The sequence below is a fragment of the Mycteria americana genome, chromosome 2 (genome assembly GCF_035582795.1).
Source record: "Mycteria americana isolate JAX WOST 10 ecotype Jacksonville Zoo and Gardens chromosome 2, USCA_MyAme_1.0, whole genome shotgun sequence".
Lineage (NCBI taxonomy): Eukaryota > Metazoa > Chordata > Aves > Ciconiiformes > Ciconiidae > Mycteria > Mycteria americana.
Window position 1 is genome coordinate 58,398,685 of NC_134366.1, and position 13,134 is coordinate 58,411,818.

General features: G+C 41.2%; 1 long non-coding RNA gene across 4 annotated transcripts in view; it reads left to right on the forward strand.

The window, feature by feature from the left end:
* LOC142405705 (uncharacterized) overlaps positions 1-13,134 on the forward strand; it is a 312,619-nt gene that overhangs the window by 120,212 nt on the left and 179,273 nt on the right. For all 4 annotated transcript variants that reach the window (XR_012774282.1, XR_012774281.1, XR_012774280.1 and 1 more), the window contains one exon: positions 10,714-10,853. This is a non-coding gene — a long non-coding RNA (uncharacterized LOC142405705). The remainder of the gene's footprint in view (positions 1-10,713; positions 10,854-13,134) is intronic.

Genomic DNA, 13,134 nt, shown 5'->3' on the forward strand with positions numbered 1-13,134 from the left:
TCAAGAAGGCATAAAAATTGTACTGTGCAGGTAAATAAACAGAGGCTTGATTAAACCTCTTTAACTTCCTATGTATTTGAGAATTGCTTGCTAACTTTCTTATTTGATTTCCACTGCTACTTGAGATTTTTGACTGCTGTACAGAATTTGGGAACATGTTTTTCTCAGTTAGGAATAAGCAACTGTCACAAGAATAAATATAGTCATATCTTACATCAAGGAATTGGTGGGCAATTTTCTGTAACTATTTTTACTGTGATATTTTCTTCTATAATAAGTTTGCTGACAAGTTATTTTTCCCCACGGGAGTAGTAGACTCAGGGAAATTAGAGATGGAAAAGACCTATTAGGTCATCTTGTCAATTTTCCTGCCAACATAAGATTGCTCCTCACAAAGAGGTTTTTTTCAGTATTTCTGTCTGCTGAGCCATATGAAAAGAGTCAGAGTATACATTTTCAGATGTAATAGCAGCAATGAGAAATGAGGAGCTGCTATTTAAATTCTTTTTTGGGGCAAGGAGTATCAGAAGAAGCTGGAAAGATATTCAGGGCAGTTCTTTACAAAGTAAAGAATATTTAACAGTGAAGTAGGAGTAAGGAGTGAGTTTTTAACTTTATCACAAATTACCCACTTTGGGTAATGATATTTGATTGTTTTTATTTGCAAAATGTGCTTGTTGTAAGGTTCTGGCTGCACGTACAAAATGTACACCTTGGGCCCCATTCCTCTGGCCATTGCTCACAAAAACTGTCCTTACTTAGGAATGTAGTACCACAGATTGCATTGAGGCTACTCATAGGAGTAGGAACTATTTGTACAAATAATAGTTTTCAGCAACAATTGTATTAGCTGTGGAAAAAAGTAATATTGAGAGCCAGGTAGAAAATATATTTTCTATTCCGGGAAACTTTTTGTGTAATCAAAAATGTTTGGGTTGCATGGGGGGGGGGGGGGGGGGGGCGGGGCGGGGGGGAACAACTTTAAAAGTTTTCCGTCTTGCAAAGAGAGTGTGGGTGTAACAGAGATTTCTGCACTAGCACAAACACGCAGATCAGCCAACACCCCTGTGCTTGGGGCACATATCCAGCAGCCTCGTGAAGGCCCTTCCAGGGTAGATCTCTCCCAGGCTCCTCTTTGCAGCTATGGGAGCTCTTCCATGGCACTTAATTTTTTTTTTATGCAAAGCGGGGCAGCTGCAGTGAGAGCGAGTGCCCCCAGTATGGCCTGATTTTGTGAGCAACTATCTGTAAAGGAGCTCTGAAGCCAGGTCTTGCATCCCCAGCAAGCACTGTAACTGCCTGTGAGCTGTTGGCTGTCCTTGATCCTCACAGTTTCACACTGGGACTCCAAGGCTGTTTTTTCTAAGAAAATCGCAGCATGAGAACTGGTACGTTCTCACAGTGTGTTTCAGCTTCAATGAACTTACTCCATTTTTTCCATTAAAATCTATTGCACTGAAACGTTTGCCACTAGCTCTATTTCACTAGACTGCCAACCGTAATGTCTTATGCTAATAATACAAAAAAAGGGTTTTCTAAAACTGAAAGCAACCTACATAATACTATTCTGAATATAGAAACTCTGGCCTGTTCAAAAAGGCAAATTCTGCAATACTAAGAGGCATCAAAAGTACCAAGCAGGTCTTTCCTGCAGCTGTCCCTTTCCTCAGGTGGTATTTCTGGATATTACAGTATGCCAGTTTATATGATTTATTAGGAGGAAAAGGAATATTAACTTTGCAATGACTAGTTGTGCTCTCCTTGCAAGAAGTAATGAAACAATGGATCTGGCTGCTGGCAGATATAGTTGTCTTTGAATGGATTCAAACACCAATGTTATAGCTAAACACATCATAACAGATTTTTTCCTTACATATTTACCATTACGTGATACTTCTAAAACAGATTAAGGAAAAATACATATATCAAACTGAAGACAATTGCTGCACCACTTCACTATTGTAACCCCGTTCCTGAGTGTAAATGCCTCTGGTTGCATCCTGCTTACCACCTGCTGTATATTGTACTGCTTTTATTTGCTGACATTTTTACTCAGGAAGACCAATGCAATATGACATCATTCACATTATCAGTTTTTCAAGTCCTTTTAATAAATTACTTAAATTTTTGTTACCGGTTATATTTGTTAGTATTAGCTTCTATGGCTTGCAATATATTTACATCATAATCTGTACTGCGACATTGAAATATGTGTGCCATAACTCCTTTTGTTTGTCGGGGGGTGGTTTGGTTTTGTTTTTATGATTTGTAAGTACATGACAACATTTATGATAATATAAAATTCAGTATGAAGTTCTGTCCAAGTTCCAGATTAGTGAGTATCAAAAGACACAGTGTGTAAAATACATTGTAATTTTCATCTAAAAGTAGTGGTTGGCTTGGTATGTAAAAAATTCAGGAAACAGTGCAAATATTTAACATATTACTTCTTGGGTATAGCATGTCTCGGAATTGATACCTTATAAAGAAGATTGTTGAAAAGCAAGAATTACTAAGTTTTGCCTATGACCTTTACAATAAGGATTCTTTTTCTTTTTTTAGCTTTTACTCAGGGCTTTTAACCACTTAATATTTTGAAAGAAGTTTTAAATTCTTGTCCTTGTCTTGCAGTGCTGTTTTATCAACAGATATGCATTATCTGCCTCTGGCTGCATACATATTATTTAGTTGCTTTGCCTCTGGGATCTCTTAAAAAACTGTCTCAAGAAATCCAACTATAAAAGTAGCCTCTTTGCTTGTTCCACTGGTTGGTTTTTAATGCTGTTCACCTGCATGGTCATTTTGAATGCAGTGGGAATTTCTTATGCTTTCATGGAGAAGTGGGAGCTGGTTTCTTCTAAATAGCAATGCTTGAACACATGCACACACATACTCTGGACATAATTGCATTGCTTTCAGCAGTCCAGAGTACTGGATAATTCAAAATAAATGTGAATCCAGATTTTTATACCACCAATTTGTGAAATTGCTAACATGGATTTTGATAAAGGGGAAAAAGATAAGATTTGGTGAAGGGAAAATGGAGGGGAAGGCAGTCCTGGGTCCAGTGAGTTAAAAGTGCTAGATCCTGCCATACTAATGTTACAGATTTCATTACTGGTTTTCTAGCAAAAAAATAATAATTTAAAAAAGGAGGATCTCATAGTGCAAAGTGGAATGTCATGCAAAAAAAGAAGTGTAGGCTCCAAGGGTCCCAAACTGACAGGCTGACTATGAGGCAGCACTGGTAATGCAGTTATGAAAAGGAAAGTGCAAGGTCTGTGTTCACTGAAAGAAGCATTTCTAGAAGAAATGGTGATATATAGTGCCATACAGCACGTGCTAGTTTTGCCCTGGTTGTGAAGCCACGTAAATAGCTGTAAAGCCTTTTCCACTGTGTTTGAGGGAGATGACTCAAAACCAGAACAAGTGTAGAAAAAAGATGTCTTTTTCCAGTCCGAAAAACAGAAAACTAAGCAGAAATTACTAAAAATGTATGCAGTGGGTAAATGAAGCGGAAAATAAAGAAACATGCAAGACTGAGATGGGCCAGAGAATATATCATTATTGACTTAGGATAAATTTAGGCAGGAAATTAAGTCAAGTTTCCTGACTGTTATAGCACTGTCGTGGTTTAGCCCCAGCCGGCAGCTAAGCACCACGCAGCCGCTTGCTCACTCCCCCCTGGTGGGATGGGGGAGAGAATTGGAAGAGCAAAAGTAAGAAAACTCGTGGGTTGAGATAAGAACAGTTTAATAATTGGAACAAAATAATAGTAATAATAATAATGAATTGTAATGAGAAGAAAAACAACAAGAGAGAGAGAGGAACAAAACCCAAAGGAGGGGAAAAAAGAAAAAAAAATTAAAAAAAAAAAAAGATACAACCGCTCACCACCCGCCGACCGACGCCCAGCCAGTCCCCGAGCAGCGATCGCTACCCCCCAGCCGACTCCCCCAGTTTATATACTGGGCATGACATCATATGGTATGGAATAGCCGTTTGGCCAGTTTGGATCAGCTGTCCTGGCTGTGCCCCCTCCCATTTCTTGGGCACCTGGCAGAGCATGGGGAGCTGAAAAAAGTCCTTGACCAGTGTAAACACCACTTAGCGACAGCCAAAACATCAGCGTGTTATCAATAATATTCTCATACTAAAATCCAAAACACAGCACTATACCAGCTACTAGGAAGAAAATTAACTCTATCCCAGCCGAAACCAGGACAAGCACTGACAGTCTTCCAGTGGGAGAGAAGGTGGAGCTACAGAAGTTTGTTAACATACCTCTGAGAGTGGGGGACTAGATATGATGGTGCAGGAAACTGCTTTCCACCTTATGTTCCCCTCCTTATCTCCTGCAAGAGGAGAGTAAGGCAGAATTGCTGACGATGGCAGGGACCTCTTGAGAACATCTGGTCCAATCTCCCTGCTCAAGCAGGGTCACTTAGGTCAAGTCACCCAGGACTATGTCCAGTCAGGTTTTGAATGTCTCCACAGATGTAGACTCCACTACTTCTTTGGGCAACCAGTGCTAGATAATTGAGAGTGGCTTTGCCACTTGGTGTTGGCCAGCTCCCTCAGCACTCATGGGTACAGCCTTTCAGGCCCCATGGACTTATGTATGCCCAGTTTAAGTGCTCCCTAACCTGATCCTCCTCCACTGAGGGTAAGTCTTCCTTGCTCCAGGCTTTCCCCCTGGTCTCAGGGGCAGAAGATGGAGAAAAGTCAGTATTGCAGTACTGTCTCCATCACCTTCGCTGGATTTTGCAGGATCTCCCCAACAGAGCTGGTACTTAACAGGTGGTGAGGGAAAAGTCTGGGACTAAAGCAGGGGCTTGATAAATATTTGTTATCATTTTTCCTCTGTCAAAGAACATTATTGCACCTCACTGTAGTTAAAGCTGATTAAGATGTGTTGTCTTCCTCATTCGCTCAAAGTGGTATCTAGAATAACAGTGAGAAAAGCAAAGCAGGTGTGGTCATACTATGCAAAGGATGTGCCTGGGAGGTAGAAAAGAGGTACTAGGCAGAACATCTGTGCAAGTGGAACAGGCCAGGGGAAACTCCATCAAGGGACATTTCAAAGTTCCTTGTCAAACATGTATATTACTCCCAGGCTTTTCATAGACTGACTCCAGCTCTTTAAAATCTGACCCACATATATGTTTGTGTAAGATGAAAAGATTATTGGAGGTGTTTTATATTTCAGAACACAGTTTTGGGGATTGCGTGATGGATGTTGTAATTCATGATCTTACATTGTTTCAGGCTTGGCAGTTCTGCATAGACCTTTGATTTTCTGTTGGTCATTTATCATATTGAAGATGTATACCTCAAAGCTCTATACTTAAATTAGTGGGACCCTAATTCAGTTTAAAGCTTAGAACAGAAAGAAAGAAAAAAAGGTTTTTTACAACAGTTTTCCCCCTGAAAAGTTCTAAAGCATGTAAAAAGTGGAAGTTGTCTAGTAGTGACATTGTTGTGGTCCACATGTTTCTGAGATGTAAAACAGCCTCTGTTGAAACAACACAGCAGTAGTGCCCAACTTGAGTTACATGTAGAATTCAGATTGACAGCATGGAGTTTAGTTGAGTAATTCAGGGCCAAATCCTACTTTTCTTGCTGATGCAGGTGGTTCCTGTGACTTCCCTGTAACTGTTCATGTGATTGAGGTAAATCTAAAAAATGGTCTTTTGAAGATAATTCTTTCCTCAACAAACTTCTAAGAGGTACTTTTTAAAAAAAATACTGCTAGATTTTAGTCCAACACTTTACTTATGAGATATTTGTGAAGTGCTATTGACACTGCATTTGTGACAGTAGCATATTTACACAAACAAAAGCTGCATGAGCTGGGTCTGATTACCAAAATCTGCTTCAAGAGCGTCTCCTTTCTTTTCAGGGGATTTGCAGGTTCAGTATTAAAAAAAACGGCTGGTGACCAAGAGCTTACTTGACTAGTCAACTAAAATATAAGCATGCAGTGCAAAAATACAGCATAGTAGTATTTTGCTTTTTAGTGGGTTTGAATTTTACCTAGGCTTTAATCAGTAGGAGTGGTTTCTTAATTTATTCTTAAATCATCTTGTAAATAACACATTCACCTCAAAGCTCGAGAATCTAAAGTGCAGTTCTGATGATAATGGCTTTCCAAACTGAAAAGGCAAACTGAATGCTTGAGTATGCTAAGTAAAGGCGATTTCTTTCAAATTACTTGGTTCAAGGTGAATACACCGTACTGACCTTATGGCTGCTTTGTGCCCAGCACTTCAGAGCAGGATCCGTTATAACTGTCTTGCAACCTCACCCATTTCATACTGAGATCCAGAGAAAAGCTTTTTTAAGGTGCCCTTGCAAAGTTGGGTCAGGTATTTACTTTCCAGAAAACTTCTGTCTTCTGAGAGGAAGACCTCCTGATAACTTACCCAAATAAGCTGGATAGGTATTCCCTTACCATTATCCTAGTAAGTGTATTTACAAGGTCAGGTTTCTAGCAGAGAAAAGGAAGTTTATCTGGTGTTGATAGTACAGTAGGTTTTTACAGGGAGGTATTGAATTTCAGTATTCCCCTTTCCACCTGCATTATCTTTTACAGATACCAAATGACAATTGTTTGCTGACATTATACTGAAGACTGAGTGAAAGAGTAAACAGTTGAGGGGAAGAATCCTTGCCTAGAGCAGCCAAAGCGGGGGGGGGGGGGGGGGAAGCTTTCTTGGAGAGGTGGGGGTGCTAAAAAACAAACATGAAAATCATTTTTGCAATTGAATGTTTTCCCTGATATTTAAAAAATGTAAACCATTGCAATTTTACCTCATAGTTCACCTTCTGATCCCAATCTTCTGTTCTTTCACTTGTTTGGTCTTTTGCTGTCATTGTTTCTTTAAAACCTGGGATTTGCGGCCTTATCATATCTCAGGGTCTTATGAGAAAGTATTTTCTTGACTGCAGAGGTCTTTCTAGCCTGACAAGGCCGCCTTAAAAGGCCCTGAAATACAAAGGCATTGTCGAGGGTGCAAAAGGCTTGCAGAAGATAAACTTTTAAACTCTGGTTTTGTTTTGTTCTGCTACTTTACTTTGCCATGGCAAGATGCCTGGGCTCTTCTTTCACCAAATGTGCAAGTAAAGCTAACTTGGTGTTTGCAGGCTCTCTTACATTTTGGGCTCCGTTTGTCAGCTGCTAGACACCTTACCAGGGCAATGAACTGAGAGACAAAGAGAGTGAAACTGCAAATGCTGGCTGCAGAGGGAAGCATTTATCCCATCACAACAGCCCTTTGTTTTTCTTGCATTTGGACTGCGTATCTGGTTAAATGTCTGGATACACTAGTCATGGACACCTGACTTTCTCAAGGACAAAACCTGGTGAAATGTAAAGGTGCGTTTAAAGCTCTGGCTTGATGAAATAGCAAGGCCGTGGCTGGCTGCTGCTAGTGAAATCTGTGAAATCCATAGACTAAACCTCTAGTTAAAAAAAGCTTCCTCTCATAAGACTACTTCATCTCTTCTTCCACTCCTATAGAAACTAACATACCCTATACACTGTACTGTATCTTGATATATACAGTAACATTCGGTACGGCTGATTTCCAAGGGAAGCTTCATGAAAAGGTGCCTTGTATTTTAAAAGAAGTCAAAAGTTAGTACTGAAAATTTAGTCAGAGTAGCAGGGGGATAGAGGTCATCTTCATCTTTCTCAATACTCTCCCTCCCCTGAAAGGCAAAACAGCATAACTGAAAAAGTTGTGCACCACCTGGTTTTTATATTAATATTACTTTTCATGCCGTCCTGTAGCTGTGAGCCTGCAGAGGTCTGCACAGCTCACTGACGCCTGAGGGCCGGCCCCTCCACAGAGGTTTGGCTCTGTTGCTCCACTGGGCTGAATTTGAAGTCAGCAGAGGCGACTACAGTGTCTTGCTGCCAGTGGATGCTGGGTTTCCGCTTTGCTTTCCTGGGAAACAATGAGATCCATGTGCAGGAGCGTAGAGGAGACTTTATTGCAAGCTGCTGGGTTATGCTGATAGACAGTGCTATGGAGACAGTGATTCACGATTTTGGGGCTGGGGGGCAGAAGCTCCCCGAGCATTGCAGCCCTCTGACAAGCATTGTACAACCACGCTAGGCAAGTGAAGCTTGCTCCATCCTGCCACACGTGGCATTATTACAGGGCCAAGCATCTCTGTTCTTCAGGATTTAAGTTTTTGCCATATCCCTGTCTGGTTTGTTACTTGAGGTGACTCCTAGGATTGCAGAAAGGAATATTTTCCTGCATGTGATGTCTGCTATTGATTTTGGATGTTCTATAATCTTCCTTTCCCACTATTCCTGCTGCTCATACAAAAATGTTTCTTGGGGGAGAACGGGGATCCAGTAAGAGGACAATTTGTTCCATAAACTGTGGCACTAAGGACAGCTATGTTTTGCCCTAGCTGCCCACAGCAATAACCTGGCTCCCTTCCCCTGTGCTCCTGATGGGCTCTCCCACAGTACCTCCAATTTCCTTTGCACACACCCCAGAGCTGACCCCTGTGTATCCCCCTTTCCTTCCCCCATCTCTTCAGCATCTTTGCATCCTTCCCAGTTGGGTGCAAGGCATCGGGTGCTGCAGGGCCCTCTGCTTGATGACTCGTGGATGCAGAAGGGCACATAGGAAAGTCGGTGGGAGCTGCTGTGGGTGTTCCTGCTGTAGAGGCACGACCAGACTCTCCTCCTGCTCTCCTTCCATCCTCAGCTTTCTGGACATTTATGGGAACCCAGTGTCTTTGTGAGTCCTACTTTCCCCCACCCCTGTCAAACATGGTTCAGACCAGCATATAGGTTCAAAACTGGGAGGAGAGGCAGATAGGCAGAGAGCATAATGATTCAAGCTTATTCCCCTGCAGAACTCAAGCTTGCAATGCTAAATTTGCAGAGTAACTGGTGTTATGTTTGTGGGTAAGGGGTTAGGTTAACCATTAATGGGTGAATGGGGATTCGTGTTCTTCCACCCGAGTTATTTTGCTCAGCTGCGCACGTTGTCTCTGCCTCTTACGGCCTGTTCTCAGATGATGGCAGGCAGCAGCACTGTTCAGAGCCCTTTCACCTTGGAAAGAACATGCGAGGCTGTACTAGGGTTCCCCTTGGCACCTTTCCAATTTTGTTTCTGCAAAGTTGGACACCTATGAAATTTCCATTACATCAATATAGTAGTTGTTGCAGCAAAACACAGATCATTCAGCAGTGTTACAGAATTTGTTTGCACTACTTTTTTTTTCTCTCTTTCTTTCTTTTTTTTTTTTTTGTTGAAAAAATAAGCAAGCTGCATGGAAAGGGTGAACATATACCCAGGAAATAGTTTGCTGATAACATAGGAGCCTTCATGTCTGCTGGGTGGTGCCCTAAGTTTTCTTAACAAAGAAGTGAGTGTTAGTTCTTCAAATAAAAGTTACTTTTTGCACTCACGTAACTGAGGCTGAGAATTTCCAAGATGAAAAACTTGGGGTTTTATTTATTTTTCTTTTTTTTTTTAAATGGGGCATAATTTGAGTGGGATCTCCTCTCCCTCCCGCAAACCCCTACCCCCCACATTGCCCTCCCCACCTTATGAGGATTACAGTATCCCAAAAACTCTTTAGCACTGTGAGCAAAGGAAACAGAAATGGCTTTGCATTATGAACTGAACAGAGATTAAGTTATTGGCGGCCTTGAAATAGCTCTTTCTCAACTTCCATTCCCATGAGGTTATCCACATAAAGTTGCTGTTTAGTACAGGGTCAGCGTGATGAAATTTATTTGTTGAGTCTTTTCGGTGCCAAAGCTTTTGCCAACAATCTGATCTACCTGATAGTGGTACAATTTCAGAAATGTCCAGTCAGTAAAAGAAATGCAGTGTCTGTGGAGTTTCAAAGACAGCAGTAATAAGTGGGATCAGAGCAAAGAAATCAAAACAAAATGCCTCTCCTTTTAATAAAATAAATACATATAATAATTACTTAGACCATTTGCAAGCTATGGAAAAGTAGACAATATTACTTTTTCATTTCACATGCCGCCCCTGCCCCTAAGCATGTGGAATCTTTTTTATATGGCTCCATCAGTGTACTGTACTGGATGTGGTTGTGTGAACCGCTATTAAAAAACTTAGCTGTTTGCTGGCCTTTTCAGATAAAAATTGATAGTGTCAGATTAAATTGCAGGGGGGAGGGTACAGGACCAAAGGCTTAAGACAGTGTGGACTGTGGATTTTGCACATAGTGTCTGTTTTGTTTCCTTTTGTTTTACTACATTTAAAGACTTCTCTGCCCAAACATTAGCTATACCAGAAAACCCACAGTACAGTATATCTACATAAATTATACATGAAATAAAGGCTTAGGAGATGAAGTCTTGCCATTTCAAGTACATATGTTGTAAAACTATATATGCTTTTACTTAGTCTCCAAACTGCGAGGGAGGGTTGTCTTTCATTTTATTTTTCAAAACCTTTAATTACCAACATCAAATGAAATGATGATAATCTCCTCTTTGTTTAGTCATCTGTGAAATGAATTTATGGCAATGGTTTCCTCTAAGTCAGTACCACATCAAAACCCTGGTGTGTATGGGAGTAGTGAGACTGTGTTAACTACAGGCAATTCAATTTCCCATTTTGCATTTTATAAGGAATATTTATACAGGTATAGGGATACCAGGAGAAGCTTTCCACTCATCAGCCTGCCTTTATTTTGCTGCAGACTAACATGAAACCTCAGGAAGAGTCTACCATACATCTGCCCACCTCTGCAGCTTGCCAGGGATCACCTCGAGATGACTGAAAACCCCCTTTGCAGTAGCCTCGCTGCTCTGACTTCTGCTGTCCTACTACTACTCTAAGGTAATGTGATTTGACCGTCATGCTTTCTGCTTACATGCAAGTATTAGCCAAAACCATTTAAAAAAAAAAAGTCAACAAATTGCTTTCGTGTTCTCAGATTCATGAAATACAGCATTTGCTGTATTTCATGTATTTCATTGTAAAGGCCTGTTTTCATTTGTTGTATTGCAAAATAAACGTCTGGCAGGAAGCGAAGTTAGCCATCTGTGGTTTCAAATCTCTACATGCCCAGTGTGGTACACTGGCCGATAACATTATGACAGCTTCTTGGCCACCTCAGCTGGTCAGTGTGCTCTAACCTATAGGGAGGGAGTGTTTTACCTGTCAGTCCACCTCCTCACCAAGGGCTGCTTCTTGCACGACTGCCTGTTGCAGTCAGGCTGCTGCAGCAATCCGGCAAGACAGAGCCACTGTCCTGCGGGAGTCTCACAGCAGTAGCAGGGAACATAATTGCATTTACTGAAGCTTAGGGTTACCCCTTACTTGGTTAGCGTGGGTCCCGCCTGGAAGGCATGCCTTTCCCTTTTTCCTCAGGCCCTCTGGCTTTGGCTACAGGGGATTTTCTTACATTTGAAGGTCTCAGAATGGCTTTGGAGACTTTTTGAGAAGGTGTTTGCTAAAGAAAATACAAAACACCTTCAACTGCCAGTACTTTATGCCTCACTTCTTAGAAACAGCAATTGTATGGTGGGACTTTCTTTAGGCTCAAGCAAGGTAGGCACTAGTTTAATGAAAGCAAACTCATGAAGGCAGCAAAATCACAGTGGTGATGAGTTGCTCCCTGTCCTTATTGAATGGCGTAGGTCCGTGCAAGAGAGCGAGCTGCCTGGCCTTGGTCTTGGGTAGCCGTGCATCCTGGCTGCTGGTGCATCCAGTCCTAGTCAGTGCCTTGAGATATTTCTGCCCTGATTCTTTCTTCACCCACGGGATGGCAAAATTTGGTGTTGCCTACATGGCTGAGAAGCTTGCAGCCGCTCTTTTGTAAGGCTGCACATGTTCAGGCAGCAGATTTTGAAAATAAGGTGGAGAATGTAAGTGTGTCAAGTGCCTGCAAGGTGTACTGTAACTTTGTTTAAGACAGGTTAGGGTTCAGGGTGGGCCTCATAGTCACGGTTCATGCCAGGACTGTTTGTCATAATAGCAGTGCAAGGAACAAGTACAGTGTTGTCAGTATTATTTTAGGAATTTAATCAAGGGCCATATGCTGACTCAGTCACAAGTGGGTAATATGAATGTCTTTTCAGTTCTACTCTCACAGAAATTGTTCTCACTCCCTCTTTCTACCTGTTTTACCCTATATTCCTTTTATATGCTATCCACTGTGCTCTGATTATATTCTAAATTAATTTTTTTCTCCTTCCATGATGTTTTGATTGTCCCATTTTTTGTAAATTCTTTTGATTGCAATTAGAAACCAATAACACTTCACTCAAACTAGTGGTGTCAGAGGGTTTGAAAAATGTGCATGATGAATTAATTCACACATCCCTTATTCAAAGAAAGTGATGTCAAGTACCAAAAATTAAAAAAAAAAAATATCTGGATTTCAGGATATTTCAAGATTTCAGGTTTCTGTATTTTAACAGTTAACATCAGAGTAAGACAGCAATAAATTATTATAAAGCTTCTGTTAGTCTCAGAATGGACACTGGTAGTTCAAATAGAAGTCGTCCAACCCTTCACTCCTTTGTCTTAATGATAGACTGCTCAGTATTTTCTCCTAAAGCTTTATTTAACCTATTGTGTGTTAGGTTTCCTATGCCAAATCCTCTAGGCCTATTTTCATAATTTACATGATAAGATAAACAGTACTTGTCTGCTGAGGAAAGTTAAGTTCCCTTCCACTTGCTTTATGTCTTATCTGTTGCTTCAAAAAAGATAGAGGCAGATTCAGCAGATTAATAATATCAGAAATGTATTTTTGTGGAATGCATATAGCTGGAGTTTTAAAACAAACATAAAATAGTCTTGAGTGAAGGCTATTGATTTTAACTGTTTAATTCTCTGACTTCTACTGTCTTTTTTGTAAAGGTCTCTGCAAATTGGTGCACGTTGCCCAGCATCCTGGGCTTGTGCTGAGCCAGTGATCCAGTGCACCGTAAGGTGAAGCATGTCTGACAGGTTAGAGGCTTCCGGGTGAGCACCCTTGCCCGCCCTGGGTGATGAAACCCAGGGAAACAGCAACAGACCTAAGGCGGCCCTGGGGAATATAGGGGGAAAGGTGATCTCTTCTGTAACTTGGATGTAGGCTTCAAGGACAGCCCAGGCACAAACAAGCGGG